Here is a 14,152-nt window from a genome sequence, read left to right as displayed (position 1 = left end):
ATGCGCATATTGTATTTTGCACTTATATTGCCATATATCAGCTACTGTGTGAAAGTGTGGGGGAACACTTAGAAGAGTAACATAAAGGCATTGTATCAATTACAGAAAAGAGCTATAAGGATAATTCATAAAGCATATTACTTAGAACACACTAACATATTATTTATTAACTCTGGACTATTGAAACTACAGGAGCTAGTAAAGCTACAGACATTGTGTGTCATGTTTAAGGCTAGAAGTAAAACATTACCAGCAAATTTACAAAAAAATGTTTGTCATCACTTCTGAGAATACAGAGCATAGAAGAAAAGGTCATTTCAAACAACAATATTCAAGGACAACTTTAAAACAAATGTGTACATCAGTGGTGGGGGTAAAATTGTGGAATTCTCTTCACAACGAGATAAAAAACTGTAAAAATATATTCCAATTGAAAAAAATATATAAAGATAGAAGAATAATATCATATGGACAGCCATAAGTGTTTACATTTTGTTTTTTAATTACTATTTTACTTATGTTTTTGTCTGGTTTTGTATTTGCTCTGTATCATTCCGTGAGGTGTATATTATTACTATTATTTTCTAGGTATGGTTTATACTTTAGGCTTCACGGTGGCAGAGGAGTTAGTGCGTCTGCCTCACAATACGAAGGTCCTGCAGTCCTGGGTTCAAATCCAGGCTCGGGATCTTTCTGTGTGGAGTTTGCATGTTCTCCCCATGAATGCGTGGGTTCCCTCCGGGTACTCCGGCTTCCTCCCACTTTCAAAGACATGCACCTGGGGATAGGTTGATTGGCAACACTAAATGGGCCCTAGTGTGTGAATGTGAATGTTGTCTGTCTATCTGTGTTGGCCCTGCGATGAGGTTGCGACTTGTCCAGGGTGTACCCCGCCTTCCGCCCGATTGTAGCTGAGATAGGCGCCAGCGCCCCCTGCGACCCTAAAAGGGAATAAGCGAGGCGCCAGCGCCCCCCGCAACCCCAAAAGGGAATAAGCGGTAGAAAATGGATGGATGGATGGGTTTATACTTGATGAAGTTTTGCACTTTTGTGTTTTTTTTCTTGTGTTTTTTGTTTTTGATTGTTTCATTACATTTGGATATATGTGTCGGCTTAAATGATATTCATGAAGTAAGATAATGTACTATGTCAAAGGGGGCAGGAAATTATAAGATTTTCTTCATCCTGTTCCTTCCCAGGAATTGTGTGAATTTAAATTGTATAATTGTGATATAATTATGTATCGTTGTAAATGCACATCAATGAATGAGATAAATAAAAATGAAATGAAAAATTCTATTTCATATAATGTTTGAAATTGGCCCACAACCCTCACAAAAAACGAAGTCTGAGGTGGCTAACGTTTAAGCTAGCATTCACTTGGGTGACATTAGCCCTCTTAGAATAACATATTTTTTAGATACAAAACCGTACACAAATAGCTTCATTACATATTGAGATACAATATAAAGTAAATTCTAACATGATGCTACAAATTACAAAAAATTGACATTGTCAGTCTTCTTTACTATCAAATACTTGTTGATTAATCAATCAAAACCACCAGTCAAATGACAAATTTGGTATGCAGTGTTACCTTTCTACAGAATTTTTGTTTAATCTTGTCATTTGTGATCTGGAAGATTGACACAGGCATTTAACTTTTCCACACACCATCCTGAATCACGGTTTCAATCGTACTCCATGTTAACTACCAAACCGTAACTTAAAAGGGTTGGCTGAACAACTATAAGGACTAGCAGGTGATTGCTCTTGTTGCTGGAAGGCACAGTACTCATGGACTAACTTTTGGGGAAATTCCTATTGAAATAAATGGGTCATCCTTCAAAGTTCCACATTTACCATCTGATTCCAACTGTTCCAATTTCTAAATATTCAGCCTGTTCAGGAATTGTGTGCTCGACTTCAACAATGCTAAAATAATTCCAGGGTTTCAGTTCATCTTCAGCATTGGAGCATTTAAACGCAATTCCTTCAGGAATTGCCTCATCTCATCTAGTTTTAAATGTTAAATAAAAAAAAGGAAAATAACTACAAAAAAAGATACAACATTTCCACATGTTTTTACCTATTCAAACCATTCCACCTTCAACACATTGCACCATTCTGGAAATTCAACCTTCCCATTTTCGTAGTTAAAAAAAAGTTCAGGATTTTCCATAATTCCTGCTTTTCTGAAGCCCTATTTCCACCCTTTTTCTGGCGACTACTCCTTCCACATTTTTCAACGCGTTTTAACTGTTCCACCGTCGAAGCTTTCCTCTTAATCAGAACTGGAAAAATTCTCAGTTTTTCCGAAATTCCGTATTACCATTTGTCATTTCAACATGTTATTACTTCAACAATTTTCCACCGATTGAGAAATTGTCCAAGACATGAATACATTTAGATTAGATAGTACTTTATTTATTCCTTCAGGAGAGTGAATGCCTTGGCAGAAGACACCACCTGATTAAATGTAAAACTACAAAGAGCAGACTGTCAAAGATGCCAAAGACTCTTATACCGCAGGATTTTTTATTTTTCAAATAATCATCAAATGACACCATTGACATCAGTGATGATATTTGGAACAGAAGTTATATATTTAGTAAAAAAGATGGAACCCGGGCAACAGCAGCGAAGGTCTGCCCGGCGGCCGGGCAGACCTTCGCTGCTGTTGCCCGGTCTCATTGTTTTATCTCTCTACTTACTAAATATATAATTTCAGTTCCAAGTAGCATCACTGATGTCAACGGTGACATTTGATGATTATTTGAAAAATAAAAAATCCTGCGGTATAAGAGTCTTTGGCATCTTTGACAGTCTGCTCTTTGTAGTTTTACATTTAATCAGGTGGTGTCTTCTGCCAAGGCATTCACTCTCCTGAAGGAATAAATAAAGTACTATCTAATCGAAATGTATTGATGTCTTGGACAATTTCTCAATCGGTGGAGAATTGTTGAAGTAATAACATGTTGAAATGACAAATGGTAATACGGAATTTCGGGAAAACCGAGAATTTTTCCAGTTCTGATGAAGAGGAAAGTTTTGACGGTGGAACAGATAAAACGCGTTGAAAAATGTGGAAGGAGTAGTCGCCAGAAAAAAGGGTGGAAATAGGGCTTCGGGAAAGCAGGAATTCTGGAAAATCCTCAACTTTTTTTGACAAGGAAAAGGGGAAGTTTGCATTTCCAGAGTGGTGCAATGTGTTGAAGGTGGAATGGTTTGAATAGGTTAAAACATGTGGAAATGTTGTATTGTTGTATCTTTTTTTGTCGTTATTTTTTTTAAATTAAACATTAAAAACTAGATGAGGCAATTCCTGAAGGAATTGCGTGTGATTGCTCCAATGCTGATGATGAACTGAAATCCTGGAATTATTTTAGCATTGTTGAAATCAAGCACACAATTGCTGAGCAGTCTGAAAATGTTGATGTTGGAACAGTTGGAAACAGATGGAATAAGAGGAACTTTGAAGGGTGGCCCACTGATTTCAATAAAAATTTTCCCCAAAATTTAGTCCATGAGTACTGTACCTTCCAGCAACAAGATCAATGACCTGCTAGTCCTTATAGTTGTTCAAACAACCCTTTTAAGTTACGGTTTGGTAGTTAACATGGCCTACGATTGAAACCGTGATTCAGGATGGTGTGTGGAAAAGTTAAATGCCTGTGTCAAATGTCCAGATCAGAAACAACAAGATTAAATACATTTCTCCTGGAAAGTAATACTGCATACTGACTTTGTCATTTGATTGGCAGTTTTGATTCATTGATTTTTTATATAGTTTTTGAAAATAAAGAAGACTGACAATGTTCAGTGCAGATTAAAGTCTTATTTCCTGACTTGTGCGATCATTAGTGATAGGTTGATGAGGCGTCTATAGCCTTTTGACACATTGCTAACTGTATTGATACTGTGTCACTAAATACTGACATCTGCTGGACATTAAAAATCCCTACAGGCGACCTGTGAACCGACTCAACTGACACTGATTTTATGACCTAGTATATAATATAATATAAACCAAGTCATTATATTTCATTTAGGATTATTTCGTATCTTCATTTAAATAAAAATGTATATTTTAAAATATTTTTTAGATACAGTCAATAAATAATGTGAACATGTATCATAACATGGAAATCTAAGAGAACGTGTTGTGAATGAGGATACTTGTGGACTGGGATTTTTTTTTTAACACATGCTCTGAATACGCACTATTGATTGATTGACTGAAACTTGTATTAGTAGATTGCACAGTTAAGTACGTATTCTGTACAATTGACCACTAAATGGTAACACCCGTATAAGTTTTTCAACTTAAGTCGGGGTAGGGTTCCACGTTAATCATCGGTACTTTAACTTGAACTTTCTTACCTGGGATGCCTCGGGAGGAGCTGGATGAAGTGGCTGGGGAGAGGGAAGTCTGGGCTTCCCTGCTTGGGCTGCTGCCCCCGCGACCCGACCTAGGATAAGCGGAAGAAGATGGATGGATGGAATCATGTCATGAGGTACAAGTCTGGAGAGAGAGAGTGGAGGAGAGAGTGTGTGTGTGAAGCACACACATTAGGTTAAGTTTCAGGTTCAAACCTAAAGTTTAGGCTTCAGTTTCAATGCATTAGAGAGACTGTTTTGACCTCCTCCACATTGTTCAATGTGTTACAATTTTCAGAGTTCAAGGTATTGGCTGTTATTAGAACATTGACAGTCTACTTCGCTGCCTGACACTTTGTGGATAGCATATCAAAATCACAAATCAATGGCAAAATCAATATAGAACGTACATTTTTTGCAGAACTTTCAATAATTTGTTAGCTTTAACTATTTTGTTATTAAGGAGACTGACACAGGCATTTTGCTTTTACACACACCATCCTGACCTACGGTTCCAACATTTGGTACTTCTTAAAACCGTAACTTAAAAGGGTTGGCTGAACAGCTACCAAGGTACAATGCAACCTGGTGCCCATGTTAACTACTCAACCGTAACTTAAAAAGATTGGTTGAACAGTTATAAGGACTATGCAGCCAGCCAGCGGCCGGGCATACCTTCGCTGCTGTTGCCTGGTCTCCTTCTTTTTTCTCTCTACTTACTAAATATATAATTTCTGTTCCAAATCGCATCACTGATGTCAACAGCGACATTTGATGATTATTTGAAAAAATAAAAAATCCTGCGGTATAAGAGTCTTTGGCATCTTTGACAGTCTGCTCTTTGTAGTTTTACATTTAATCAGGTGGTGTCTTCTGCCAAGGCATTCACTCTCCTGAAGGAATAAATAAAGTACTATCTAATCTAAATGTATTCATGTCTTGGACAATTTCTCAATCGGTGGAGAATTGTTGAAGTAATAACATGTTGAAATGACAAATGGTAATACGGAATTTCGGAAAAACTGATTTTTTCCAGTTCTGATTAAGAGGAAATCTTCGACGGTGGAACAGATAACACGCGTTGAAAAATGTGGAAGGAGTAGTCGCCAGAAAAAGGGTGGAAATAGGGCTTCAGAAGAGCAGGAATTCTGGAAAATCCTGACCTTTTTTTGAACTACAAAAATGGGAAGTTTGAGTTTCCAGAATGGTGCAATGTGTCAAAGGTGGAATGGTTTGAATAGGTTAAAACATGTGGAAATATTGTATTGTTGTATCTTTTTTTGTATTTTTTTTTCCTTTATTTTATTAGACAATTAAAACTAGATGAGGTAATTCCTGAAGGTATTGCATGTGAATGCTCCAATGCTGAAGACCAAGTCATTATATTTCATTAAGGATTATTTAATATTTTCATTTAAATAAAAATCTATTTTTTTTAAATCTTTTTTAGATAGTCAATAAATAAAGTGAACATGTATCATAACATGGAAATCTCAGAGAACGTGTTGTGAATGAGGATACTTGTGGACTGGGATTTTATTTTTTTTTTTTTTTACACATGCGCTCTGAATACGCACTATTGATTGATTGACTGAAACTTGTATTAGTAGATTGCACAGTTCAGTACATATTCTGTACAATTGACCACTAAATGGTAACACCATTCTGTCATTTCATCATTTATTGGCCACCTTTGTTGGAAACATGAAACACATACACAGGTCTCTACTTTTCTGGCGGAGTGATACCTACGTAAATACCATGTGTAATTATGACCAAACATTTCAAACATTCGACGCTCTAATCCTTACTTAACAAAATTGTGCATAAAAAAATACTTAAAACAACACATCACTTATACCTACAACATCAATATTGTAACTTTTAAAGTATTATGAAAGTTTAGAAATAATAATTACACAAGAAACAGAGAGCAATGAAGAACTATTACCTCATCAGCAAAAGTCCGAAAAATTATCCGAAAAAAACGCAGTCACTTCCTGCACCAGACATCCGGTTCTTCAAAGTAAAACTAATACTTCAAAATAAAACATAACACCCTGTCTCGTTCATAATACAGCGCAACAACATCACACTATTACATATATATATATATATATATATATACACACACACACACACACACATCCTTCCATCTATTTTCTATCGCTTATCCATATACTAAATGTATACATATATGTATATGTATATATATATATATATATATATATATACACACATATATATACATATATGTATATATATATATATATATATATATATATATATATATATATATATATATATATATATATATATATATATACACACACACATATATATATATATATACACATATATACATATATCTACACCCACACATATATATACACACACATATATACACATTAATATATACATTTCAGTTCATCTTCAGCATTGGAGCATTCACATGCAATACCTTCAGGAATTACCTCATCTAGTTTTAATTGTCTAATAAAATAAAGGAAAAAAAAATACAAAAAAAGATACAACAATACAATATTTCCACATGTTTTAACCTATTCAAACCATTCCACCTTCACACATTGCACCATTCTGGAAATTCAAACTTCCCATTTTCCTAGTTAAAATTAAGTACTGGATTTTCCAGAATTCCAGTTTTCCGAAACAACTACTCCATCCACGTTTTTCAACACGATACAGCTTTCAAGACGCCAAGGCTTTGACAGTTATTAGAACATTGACTTCTTAAAACCGTAACTTAAAAGGGTTGGCTGAACAGCTACCAAGGTACGATGCAACATGGCGCCCATGTTAACTACTCAACCGTAACTTAAAAAGATTGGTTGAACAGCTATGAGGACTATGAGGCCAGTCTGCGGCCGGGCAGACCTTCGCTGCTGTCGCCCGGTCTCAATGTTTTATCTCTCTACTTACTAAATATATAATTTCAGTTCCAAATAGCATCACTGATGTCAACGGTGACATTTGATGATTATTTGAAAAGTAAAAAATCCTGCGGTATAAGAGTCTTTGGCATCTTTGGTTGTAGTTTTACATTTAATCAGGTGGTGTCTTCTGCCAAGGCATTCACTCTCCTGAAGGAATAAATAAAGTACTATCTAATCGAAATGTATTGATGTCTTGGACAATTTCTCAATCGGTGGAGAATTGTTGAAGTAATAACATGTTGAAATGACAAATGGTAATACGGAATTTCGGAAAAACAGAGAATTTTTCCAGTTCTGATTAAGAGGAAATCTTTGACGGTGGAACAGATAACACGCGTTGAAAAATGTGGAAGGAGTAGTCGCCAGAAAAAGGGTGGAAATAGGGCTTCAGAAGAGCAGGAATTCTGGAAAATCATGACCTTTTTTTGAACTACAAAAATGGGAAGTTTGAGTTTCCAGAATGGTGCAATGTGTCAAAGGTGGAATGGTTTGAATAGGTAAAAACACGTGGAAATGTTGTATTGTTGGATCTTTTTTTTATAACACATTTAAAACTAGATGAGGCAATTCCTGAAGGAATTGCATGTAAATGCTCCAATGCTGAAGACAAACTGAAATCCTTGAATATTTTTAACGTTGTTGAAGTCAAGCACACAATTCCTATAAAGGCTGAATATTTTGGAATTGGAACATTTGGATGGATGGAAAATGTGGACTTTGAAGGATGTCCCATTGATTTCAATCGGAATTTCCCACAAATTTATAGTCCATGAGTACTGTGGCCTCCGGCAATACTCACAATGACCTGCTAGTACTTATAGTTGTTCAGCCAACCCCTTTAAGTTACGGTTTGGTAGTTAACATGGAATACGATTGAAACCATGATTCGGGATGGTGTGTGGAAAAGTTAAATGCCTTTGTCACTCTACCAGATAACAAACAACAAGATTAAACAAAATTCTGTTGAATGGTAACAATGAATACAATGTTTGTTATTTGACTGGTGGTTTTGATTGAATGATTCTTCAAAAAGTCTTTGACAGTAAAGAAGGTTCACCTTGATCAGCGCAGATAAAAGCCTTGACATTTCCTGACTTGTGCGATCATTAGTGATAGGTTGATGAGGCGTCGTATAGCCTTTTGACACTTTGCTAAACTGTATTGATACTGTGTCACTAAATACTGACATCTGCTGGACATTAAAAATCCCTACAGGCGACCTGTGAACCGACTCAACTGACACTGATTTATGACCTAGTATATAATATAATATAAAACAAGTCATTATATTTCATTTAGGATTATTTCATATCTTCATTTAAATAAAAATGTATATTTTTTAAATATTTTTTAGATAGTCAATAAATAAAGTGAACATGTATCATAACATGGAAATCTCAGAGAACGTGTTGTGAATGAGGATACTTGTGGACTGGGATTTTTTTTTTTTTTTTTTTACACATGCGCTCTAAATACGCACTATTGATTGATTGACTGAAACTTGTATTAGTAGATTGCACAGTTCAGTACATATTCTGTACAATTGACCACTAAATGGTAACACCCGAATAAGTTTTTCAACTTTAGTCGGAGTAGGGTTCCACGTTAATCAATTTACAGATAATTTCTAGTCTATATACATATATATATATACATACACACACATATATAAATATATAAATATACACACACACACAAAACATATACATATATATATATAAATATATACATAGTACATATATACATATATATAGTACATGTATACATATATATACACACACAATTTATATATACAGTACATATTTACACACACACACACATATATATATATATATATACACACACACACACATCAATCCATTTATTTTCTGTCGCTTGTCCATATACTGTGTATATATATATATATATATTTATATATATATACACACACACATATTTATATATAAATACATACACATATACATGTATATATATATATATGAATAAATAAATAAATGGGTTGTACTTGTATAGCGCTTTTCTACCTTCAAGGTACTCAAAGCGCTTTGACACTACTTCCACATTTACCCATTCACACACACATTCACACACTGATGGAGGGAGCTGCCATGCGAGGCGCCAACCAGCACCCATCAGGAGCAAGGGTGAAGTGTCTTGCTCAGGACAAAACGGACGTGACGAGGTTGGTTCTAGGTGGGATTTGAACCAGTGACCCTCGGGTTGCGCACGGCCCCTCTGCCACTGCGCCACGCCGTCCCTATATAGATACATATGCACATATATATACACACACATATTTATATATACATATAGACACACACATATATCTACACCCACACATATATATACATATATATACACACATATATACACATTAATATATACACATACAGATATATATATATTTATATATATACACAAATATATACACACACACAATTTATATAATTAGTGCTGCATAAAGCGAATAAATTGTTGATAAAAAATATAAATGTCATAATATAAATTGGCCCCCAGCCAAATTATTTTAACCCAATGTGACCCCATAGTCAAAAAGTTTGGGGAACCCTGGTCTATCGCATATTCCTGAAAATAAACACGGACGCGAACTGAAAAATATCGCTCTCATCACGCTTGTATCAATTCAGAAGCGATACTCCACTTACTATCGACATTAATCCTACTTGGGTCGATACCACCACCCTTTGATAGTGATGGGATCGGCAGTTCTTTGGACTGTACTGAATCACGAGAATCAGTTCCTTAAATTGATTCATTGAATCACTTCTGCAGCAGCAGTTCTGTGTGCAGGTCGGCCAAACATGAGTCAGTCAGTAACAGTTTCTGACAAGACATCCATCCATCCATCCATTTTCTACCGCTTATTCCCTTTTGGGGTCGCGGGAGGCGCTGGCGCCTATCTCAGCTACAATCGGGCGGAAGGCGGGGCACACCCTGGACAAGTCGCCACCTCATCGCAGGGCCAACACAGATAGACAGACAACATTCACACACTAGGGACGATTTAGTGTTGCCAATCAACCTATCCCCAGGTGCATGTCTTTGGAAGTGGGAGGAAGCCGGAGTACCCGGAGGGAACCCACGCAGTCACGGGGAGAACATGCAAACTCCACACAGAAAGATCCCGAGCCTGGATTTGAACCCAGGACTGCAGGATCTTTGTATTGTGAGGCAGACGCACTAACCCCTCTTCCACCGTGAAGCCCTCTGACAAGACAATAACAATTTATTTTAAAATTTGCTACAAATATTATTTTCTTTTTTTCCCTTCTTTTTTGTGTCCTCTCCATGAAGTGTCCATGACATTTTAAAATGGATCTGAAAACAAAATATATAAAAAAAAGTTTTTTAAAGTGGTAAAAATTACATACAAATTTGGTATTATTTTTACATTTGACACGACGACAAAATTGAAATTTGTTCTTAAATGTGTTTGAAATGCAATTATTTTCTACATTATTACATTACATTTATTTTAACAATTCACAGTGGCTTTGACTAGATAGAAAAATGATTCTAAAATGTGTTACAAGTTTTCTTTTTTCACATTACATTATTTTAACATGTAATGTTTCTAACAAGACATACATGTATCAAATATGTAATAAAAATCACTCTTCCTTTTATATCACATCCAATGTGTTTTTTTAAACAATTATGATCACTCTAAAAGCGGTATATAATAAACACAATATGAAAAATAGATTTAATTAAAGCTGCAAGCAGCGTTGGTCGGGTCCGCCTTTGGCCGCTGCCAAGCCCTGGTCTGAGTCAGACCTACATAGAGGTCTTTGTTTCATGTCTCTACGACATTCCTAACAGAAGTTACAAGCAGTTTTGTCTGGGTTTTTTCCTAGCGGGCGCTGGAGCGCAATTTTTACTTTTGGCGTTTGTTTTTTTATTAGATGGCAATTTTCACCAGTCCTGATGTGTGTGTAAAATTTGGTGAGTTTTGAAGCATGTTACGGGGGTCAAATTACAGATCAGCGTTTCTGGATGTTGTTGATAAATGGCTTTCGCTTTGCATAGTAGAGCTTTAACTTGCACTTTGAAGCATTTTAAGGGGGTCAAATTACAGTTTAAAGAGGCAAAAATGACATTTTTTAGGAAACTTTGCGCAGGGGTTCTTTGAAGGCGCGTAAAATCCAAACCGGAGCAGTAATCAAAACTTTGTTGGATATTTTTAATCAAAAGGGTTCAATCTCTCTCCTGTGCGAGTTTGAAGCCGAAACGACAAACGCACTCGGAGGAATTTACGTTTGAAAAAGGTGATGGGTTTTTACAAAACTTTTATTTTCAAGGGGTAATTTTTAACTTCCTGTTGATTTTTTCTGCAGGATGTTGATTTTTAAAATGTAGGTCTAAGTGAGACCTACATAGAAGTTTTTGTTTCATGTCTCTACGACATTCCTAACGGAAGTTACAAGCAGTCTGTTTTGTTTTTCTTCCTAGGGGGCGCTAGCGCGCAATTTTGATTTTTGGGGTTTGGTTGCTTAATAAGTGGGGAAGGTTTGCCAGACCGACGTGTGTGTCAAATTTGGTGAGTTTTGAAGCATGTTAAGGGGGTGAAATTACAGCTCATAGGTGCGGAATAATAAAGAATAATAATAAAGAATAAAACCTTACAGTTTCAATAGGGTCCTTGCCCATGGCAAAGGATTCCTGTAGGCAGGGCGGACCCTAAAGAATGTGTGCAGGTCGGCGAATCATGAGTCAGTCAGTAACAGCTTAACAGCTTCCCCAGCGGCAGATCTGGCTGTGTGTCAGTTGGCGAACGACACAAGTCCTCAGCACCCAATGAACGACGCGCAAAGTGACTGAACGAGATCCTCAATGTGACGTCATCCTCAGTTCTCTGCGTCAGTACGTTGGCGAACCATCCATCCATCCATCATCCTCCGCTTATCCGAGGTCGGGTCGCGGGGGCAGCAGCCTAAGCAGGGAAGCCCAGACTTCCCTATCTCCAGCCACTTCGTCTAGCTCTTCCCGGGGGATCACGAGGCGTTCCCAGGCCAGCCGGGAGACATAGTCTTTCCAACGTGTCCTGGGTCCATGGTTCTCGCCCGGAAAAGGGTGGAGTGCCATCTCCGGGTTGGGGAGGAGACCCTGGCCCAAGTGGAGGAATTCAAGTACCTAGGAGTCTTGTTCACGAGTGGGGGAAGAGTGGATCGTGAGATCGACAGGCGGATCGGTGCGGCGTCTTCAGTAATGCGGACGTTGTATCGATCCGTTGTGGTGAAGAAGGAGCTGAGCCGGAAGGCAAAGCTCTCAATTTACCGGTCGATCTACGTTCCCATCCTCACCTATGGTCATGAGCTTTGGGTCATGACCGAAAGGATAAGATCACGGGTACAAGCGGCCCAAATGAGTTTGGATCTCTCCCTTAGAGATAGGGTGAGAAGCTCTGCCATCCGGGAGGAACTCAAAGTAAAGCCGCTGCTCCTCCACATGGAGAGGAGCCAGATGAGGTGGTTCGGGCATCTGGTCAGGATGCCACCCGAACGCCTCCCTAGGGATGTGTTTAGGGCACGTCCAGCTGGTAGGAGGCCACGTTGGCGAACGTGATTCTTTTTTTTTTTTTTTTTTTAAAGGTTTATTTATAAATTTCAACAATTACAAACAGTAAGACAAACAACAATATACATTATAAAACATTATGAAAACAGTACAACACAGCGCCAGGGGGTTGTAAGTTCAAAATAATAAAAAAAAGAATACAAACATATATATATAAATAATAAACAAAATGCAAAGCCGTAGGCTTATTCAGATTCATCAAACAACTTAAATTTGGAACACAGCATCATCGTTTTCACAGCTTTTTTGTTGTTAGAGGTAGAGAGCGTTTTAATGTAAAGTTCCAGATCTTTTTTAAAGGCACAAAAGATAGGACGGGTATTAAGAAACTTACATTTATGAATATAAAACTTAGCTAATAAAATAATGAGGTTGCAAAGGTAGAATTCCTTTTCAAATTTTTGTTCATACAGTGTAAAACCAAAAATCACATCTTTAAAGTAAAGCACAAATTTGTCATAAATATTGTCCAGGATGAAGCGACAGATGCCCTGCCATAGTGATCGAGTGTTTTCACAAGTATAAAACAAGTGGTTAACAGTCTCTGGGTGCATGTTACAAAAGGTGCAGGTGACATCAATGTCCTTTTTGTATCTGACCATCACAGTCTTTACAGGGTAATAGCGATGGATGATTTTAAATGATATCTCTTTGACTTTGTTGCTAAGTAAATACCTGTTAGGAAGGGACCACGTTTTGGTCCAACAGATGTCATTTACAACATTATTCCATAAGGAAATTACATAGGAGACAGACACACAATCATTTTGGAATAAGCTGCGGATTTTTCTGTTATTTTTTTGATCAAAGCAAAGTTTCCCCACGGGAGTGTCAAGTGGATCATTCAGAATTTTTACAGCAGAAAGAGGAGGTGTGTAAGCCATGTACAACATAATAACACCTGTTGGGATGTACAACATAATAACAGGTGTTGGAATGTACAACATAACAACACCTGTTGGGATGGCATCAAATACAATAGCAAATTGTTTGGGAGTCACAGGTATCTTAAATTGGTTGAGAAATTCTTGGTAATTAAAAAGTTGACCTTCCTTATTGAAAAGCTGACTCACTAAAATAATGTTATTGTTAAACCAATTGTTGAGGAAAAGAGATTTCCTTTTGTAACATATGTCTTTATTGTTCCAGATGAAATATTTGGTAGGTGAAAAATTGTGCTTGTATACAAGAGAGCATGCTAGAAGGGCTTGTTTGTGGAA

This window comes from Nerophis ophidion, linkage group LG20 (genome assembly GCF_033978795.1).
Source record: "Nerophis ophidion isolate RoL-2023_Sa linkage group LG20, RoL_Noph_v1.0, whole genome shotgun sequence".
NCBI classification, from domain to species: domain Eukaryota; kingdom Metazoa; phylum Chordata; class Actinopteri; order Syngnathiformes; family Syngnathidae; genus Nerophis; species Nerophis ophidion.
The sequence above is the reverse complement of the archived record's forward strand: the minus strand, read 5'-3'. Positions refer to the sequence as shown.